This window comes from Falco cherrug, chromosome Z, assembly GCF_023634085.1.
Source record: "Falco cherrug isolate bFalChe1 chromosome Z, bFalChe1.pri, whole genome shotgun sequence".
Lineage (NCBI taxonomy): Eukaryota > Metazoa > Chordata > Aves > Falconiformes > Falconidae > Falco > Falco cherrug.
The window spans coordinates 9,613,213-9,620,176 of record NC_073720.1 but is presented as its reverse complement, the minus strand read 5'-3'; positions in this window follow the sequence as shown (position 1 = coordinate 9,620,176).

Below are 6,964 nucleotides of genomic sequence, written 5' to 3'. Positions count from 1 at the left end.
TCCTTCTCCTGCAGAGAAGCAGGTACAATTTAGCAGCCACTTAAAGACTGACTTTCAGCTTAGATTTTATTACTGCAATTCTTTTTTCTTTCTTCCTCTTCAGCCTTTCTGGTAATTACTCACACTTGCTTAAAATTAGCTTGAAAGGGACTTTAATGGGGCCAGCAGATCTTTTACAGGTTGCAGCAAGTGTGACCTCACACTTCTGCTGTACCCCTATTGATATTTGCAGGCTATCTTGTGCTAAATCAACGTGTAAAGTCCACAGTAGTGTCATTTTTCAGTATTTTTAAACCTGATTACCTAAGAAAATAAAGCTCTGCATTTATTTTTTCCCCTCTATTTGTTTCCCGTTCCCTCACTCTGTCTCCAAAAAACTTTTGAAACCATAGTGATTTCTACCATATTTTTCACTTAGTAAGAGATTTCCAAGATTTCAATTTGCTCATGCTTTTGTGAAAACTGGCAGCTGAGTGAAGCAGAAGGATCCACGTCGCTGCTGCTCCCTAGTCCTTCCCCACAAGCCAAAGGCACAGTTCAGCACGATATACAATATATAACCTGTGGTGCTGCTGCCTGATGGCTGAGGAGCAACAAATCAATGCAGGTACAGCTGTGAGCCAGCCAGCGCAGCACAGGATGCAGATATCCAGCCAAACTAGTAGCAGATTCTGGAAGGAGCTGGGAGTATCATGATGGGGGAGGTTGGAGGGGAATTGTAGGAAAGCGCACCTTATTAACTTCATTAGTCACAGAACAACTTATTTTTAACAGTGCCTTTTCCCCACAAGGCTTGGAATAGTTGCCTTTTCTTCTCCGTTTCCCGACATAATTCCCTTGTCTTTAGCAGTGTCGTCAGCTCTGGATTCTTGGACAATGCATTTGGTGCATGCAGCATGATGCCAAAAGTGGTCATAGGCCAGAGAAAAGCCATAAAAGTGGGGAAGCAGCTGCTTGGCAGGAGCTGTAATGAATTTATAGGAGTGGAGGCAGGTGAACAAGCTGGCTTCCACAGAAGAGCTGTAAACGTCCTCTCCACAATTGGAGCTGATCCCCCACATCCTTTTGCTGTTGTCTCTGGCCTCCATTGGAATCACTGCTTATCCACATGCACTGAAAACTGGGAGACAGGTGGAAAACCAAAGGATTAGCAAGAGGAAAGTGGACGCATTTTGAAAGGCTAACATTGTGACCCTTCTTGGCATCAGATGCTGAGCTACTTTGAATATCTGACTGCTTCTTTTGTGCCTGAATGGCAATTGATCAGTTTGAGAAGTCTGGTCCAGCTCTGGATACTGGGCAGCTGGGAGATTATTTCCCTTTATTTGTTTCATTTGGGTCTGCCCAGGCGTTGCTGCACACCCTTGGGTGATTCCACTTACTTCCCATTGAGGGCATGGTGCAGTGTGTCAGCAGAAGGCACATGGCTGTATTCCCTGTGCAGCAGGTGAATTTGCTTTGTGATCCTCAGGTCTGTTGGTCGCTGTGGATCAGGCTTGTGGGAGTCATGGGCAGGACATTTAGGTAAGAGGACAATATAGGAGCTGAACATACATCCAGTGGGGAGGGCTCATATTGCCGTCAAAACCAGGTTTTGATGCAGCTGCTGATGAAGAGTTCCTTCCTCTGGGGCTGCTTGCTAGAATATGTGGTGAGGATGAGGGCACGTTTCCAGAAAAACTTCAGAGCGTTATCTCAAGTTGCAATGTACTGTTGTGACTGGGAGGGACCTTGGGAACCATCAAAGCCCAGTTGATCTGTTGGTGGCAGAGTAGTTTTTGACCGAATCTCATGAATTTATTGCAAGTTTAGTTTTTTATAAATTTGAAATCTGATTTGTGGAAATAGGTAGAAACACATGAGCCTTTATATTTTTATTGACTCAAAATGGTTGCTTTCTCCTACATTGAAGATGAGTCTGAAACCAGTAGGATGCTTCCATTTCTTTGCAGTCTGTCTGTGCAGTCAGACAGAGGGCTTGTAACAAAGATATATCTCCCACATTTCCTTCCCCATATTCCCATTGCCCCCCACCTATTTTAGAAAGGAAAGGCTGGAATTGTTTTCTTTTTGTCTTTGGGAAATCAGGAGTAGACCTTGGAGGCAGTTACATAAGGTAGAGATTACTGGAAGTCATAGGAAGAGAACCTTCCAAAAATCTGAAATAATAAACTCCAACCCAATTGACTTTCTATTGTTGAATAATGTCTTAAAATCAGTAAACACTTGGCTGGCTGCTGTGAGCACGTCTCAGTGAAGAACATCGTACTCTACAAACAGTGGTGATCCACCTCGTGAAGAGTGGAGAAGGTTGTTTTTAAAGCCAGAGTGGTTGAAAAGCTTTGAATTTCTGCACTACACTTTGCTATCAGAAAAATGCTCTCAGAATGGGCATTTTCCTTGGGCAAAAATTTATTTCAGCAGAAGTTTAGCATAGGGAAATTTAAACTAAGTAACTTTTTTGAGTCAGCTTGACAGCAAAAACTGAGTCCACTCAAGCCTCCAGAGCTTCTAACAAGAATAATTTAAAGCTGTTCTTGTCTGTGTTGCTATGTACAATCTGGGCTTCTTACATGGTGACATGTCACCAGTTTCTACCTCTGCCTGGAGGGTGTCAGTGAGTTTTGGGAGATGAGGAGGCTTCTGTGACACTTTTGGGGCTTTTCAGGTGCTTTCAGTGATGCTCACCCTGACCCTTGCACACACAGGGAGGTTGCAGAATTAGAGCAGAGAAAGACCAGGAAATATTTGCGAATAATATGACGAGCCTGGCAGTGAGAAACACATTTCTCTCTTTCCAAGCTGTGGTTATTGTTGGAAAGGCATTTCCAGCTGCAGCTGGAGTTCTTTGGTCAGAATTACCTTCTCAAAGGAGGACTCTAAACCTGAATGGCTGTGGGTGGGTCAAGGACAGCGAGCCTGTGCCCTGCCCTGGGTGTAAGAGATCCCTCCCTCACTGGCTATTTCAGCTTGTGGCTCTTTGAGAGAGAGTAAGACTTCGTGAGAAGTATCAATCTGGATAAATTAAGGGCTAAAATGATGGCCAAAGAAGTGATGGGGATAGGTGTAAGTGTATGGGCACAAGCTGGGAGCAGGTGATATATTTGTTTAAGGTGATGCCTGGAAAAGGCCCAGAAGGAGCACCTTTAATAGCTGCAGCTCTTACTACCTAGGCTGTTGACCAAAGTTTTGGCTCCTGATGCCAACAGGTAACTGGAGGCTGTTGGCTGTTGGAACAGCAATGGTTGTGCTATGCATCCTCAAACAGGTAAGCTGGGCAGGATAGACTTCAAGGGAAAGGATTTGTGGAAGGGTTACTCATGTCTTTGAAGTCACTATCTAAAGAGGCTTTCTCAGCTCTGCTAATGCCTGGCAATGAGTGTTGGGATTTCTGACAGCTTCTCTCGTGCTAAAGTATTGTTATGGGCAAAGTTGAACACACTATGTTCATCCAGACCAGAAAGCTTAATTAAAATCTTGAGCTAATCAAGACATATTAAAGTTATTATTAGTCCAGTTGCAATAATACTAACACTTACAATCCAGGTTAGTACCAAAAAGCCTCATTAGTAATTTGAATAAAATCATTTAAACCATTTAAAGAAGAAAACTTACTGATATCTAATGCTCCTGTCCAATTCTATGCTCATCTTCTGATGTCCCTCTGAGTCTTACGGCTGGTGGCACTGGACTTCTTGAGAGAGCAGAGAGGTGGTGGGCTGTCTCTGTGAGTTATCAGTGTCCTGAGCTGTTCACTGGGAGAAGCGCAATGTTGGTGGTGGCGGTCCCTTCCTCCTCAGGCCTGGATTCTGCTTGGGGCTATTTTTATGTTTTTTTCTCATCACACTCTCTTTCCTTCTCGGTGGTTTCCAGCTAAATTTTGAAAGTTGCACAACAGCTTCCCCCAGCCTCAGTTAACATAAAGGGCTATTTCTTCTTATGCAGTGACTACCTATGTTTTCAACTTCACCACATGGCATGTATGTGAGTTCTCTATGGTATCACAAAGATATAGCTAGAACAGGTTACACAGACATTGCTTGACCACTAGCAATTGTTAAAGTAAACTAACACCAGCTCAGGTCACGATAAGTCTGGAGACATCATGAGATGCCAAAGCCTGTGTCCTCCACTCACAATTTAAAAAATTGTATTTACTGGGCTACCTTGGCAGGTATAGACCTTCAAATATTGTTGTATCCTGTGGCTGCGAGAGAAGGTCCCCAAACACAAGAAAGTGTCATGCGTAGGGACCACAGGACCCTGTTTGGTGAGTCTATGAAATCTGTGATCATAAATGGTCACGTTAGTGTAGCTCCTGCTTACCCACCCCAGCTGTGTAATGGTGTCATCATCAGTGTTCCTCGTGACTTACACGTCATTGCTAATTTTCTCAGGTGAAAGTCTCACCACTACAGGGTTATACTGAGAACTGATGGGATGGTTTTTTGTCCCAGAATGCAAGGAACTTTTGTCTTTTCCTGGTTCTTTCATTATTTCCTCCCCGCACACACACCCCCACCCCCCCGCATCTTTGGTCTGTTGAGGTTGTAACATCTTTAGGACAAAGACTATATTCATTTCTCTTTTCTTTCTTCTTTCTCTGACATACATTTGTGACTTTGTCTTCAACCTTTAGCCTCAGAGATGTCTGGAGAGAATCAACGCAGCTGATATTTCTGCAAAAAAAATTTTGTAATGAGCAATGCTGGCAAGCTTCCCCTTGGGAATAATGAGCAGACACTCAGGGCTCTTTTCAATCTCAAAAGGAGTTTTCCCTGCTCCATTAACAAAAAAAAAAAAAAAAAAAAAAAAAAAACGCCAGATGCAAATAACTTTTTTTGTTGTTTTATTTTTTTGTTTTGTTTTGTTTTTATACACCTTCCCTGTGCCTTATACAATGCTTGTCTACAGTGCTGTGACTGCTGCAACTGGTGGTTCAACTTAGAGATGCTGAGGGTGTCTCAGTGGGTGAGTGCACACTTGCTTTTCCCCAGAGTGTCAGTTCTCCTGTTCCAAGGAAAGGAGAGGGTGCCAGTCCCAGAGGAGCAGTCTCCTGAGGGCAGGAGTACTACTGCCACCTCTTGGAGCTGGGAAAAAGGGACGAGCTCAGCACAGGAGGCACTGTCATGGTGCACTGGAAGAGGCCAGCATATGAGAAGCACAGCGTGGTCATGTCTTCATTTTGCTGGTGTGTTTCCCCTGGGAAGCTGTACTCTGAAAGTCAAAGATCTGAAGCAGTTGTGATTTATTTGGTCTTATCCAGACCCTCAACCACCACAGGATCCATACCAACATTTGGTTTATGAAAGGTATTTTCTGAAGCAAGCTTTAAATGATGCATGTGATGTGGTGCTCTCCAGTTTCCAGGGGTGGCTATAGAGCAGTGTGATGAATGTCACTTTTCTGAAGCCTTTACTGCCTCTGAAATGCTATTAAAATGCTTCATTGCTACATGTATTACTGTAAATGCTGCCATAAATGAAGGGATGGAAACCAGGTTGTTTTAAAATCACACTAAGATCTGACCTGCTGTCTGCATAACTAACATCATTACTTCTCTTCCTCTCCCTTGCTATCTCCCTTCTTAAGTGGTGCTTACCACCATAATTTCTGTGTGCTATCTAGGAATGCATTAAGCAACAGCTGTTACATGTTTAGTTCTCATCCCGCTCATGGAGGGAAAATATGTGTAATTAAATCGTTTTGTTTGAAATCCTCATTGCACCAAGTCAGTCTCTCCCTTGCTTTTTCACAGAAACACACATGCAGACACACACGTAGAGCTCTCCTGTTATGCTTGTGGAGGTACACCAGAAGGTAGGGAGGTTTATGATGGCTTTTAGCTCTGGGAAAGTTTTGCTCCACAGCATGCGGCTGGTCCCACACAGACTCTTCCTCCTACACAGAAGGACAGAGTCCGTTACTGCTCAAAGGAGCAAAAGGAGAGGCATGTCAAGGGCAGACTTGATCCTGAAGCCACAGGCTTTTTTTAGACAGGTTGGGCTCTGGCTACCAAGACCTTTGAGAACACGGAGCAAAGGTGATCTGCTGCTCTCTGGGAATGTGGTGGCAGTTGATGCTGTGGCTTATAGTAGCTCAGGCTTCAGAGGGAGCCTATCATGGTCAAGCCCACCCATGCCCATCTAAACATTGAGTTATTTTGGGAGTAATGGCTCAGCATGAGGAAGGGAAGATGCTGTCCCTCGCTAGCACACCTCCTGAACAAGGTGGGAGCGGCACCAAACATTAGTAGCAGTTTCTGAACTGGGAAGAGCAAAAGTCAAATTTGGAGGTACTGGGCTCAGACTCTACAAGGAGTGTGGCTGACCTGCTTGCCGCTCGAGTTAATCATTGAGTCTCTGTGATCTGTTCAGCAACAGGAGGTGATGGTTCACTGCAATACGCAGCAGCTGGTGATAGTCTGGCAACACGAGGACTGACAAAACCAGCAATCCCACCACCTTGGAGAGCTCCTGGGGTGCACGGGAGTGTGTCCAATAGGCAAGAGGAACTCCCCAGAATGATCAACTCTCCTGGTCATCACAAGGGTGTCTGACAGGCTCAGAATGGATTCGGGAGCTGGTATCCAAACCTCTCTCCAGTACCCTCTGTACTATAGGTCTTTCCTTGGCCAGCCAGGCGAGGCTGTTGATCTTTCCTCTTTGGGTCACCACCACCTATGAAGGTCATGGAGCTGTCCATGCGTTTTCTGGTCCACACTCTATAATGAATTATTTCATCTCACCCCAACCACGTTAATCTCATAAATGGAGGAACACCTCATGATACTCAGGAATGGCCTGTAAACATGCATAGCTGTGATATTTATTTAACCGGTAAACGAGGAGTAGAGGATCTGACTTCCACTGTAACAAAACAGGACTGGAGTTGGGTGACATGGGGTCTGGCTCAGTTTGTGAGTCTTGTCTACATAGCACTCAACTGGGCTAGACAGATAGAG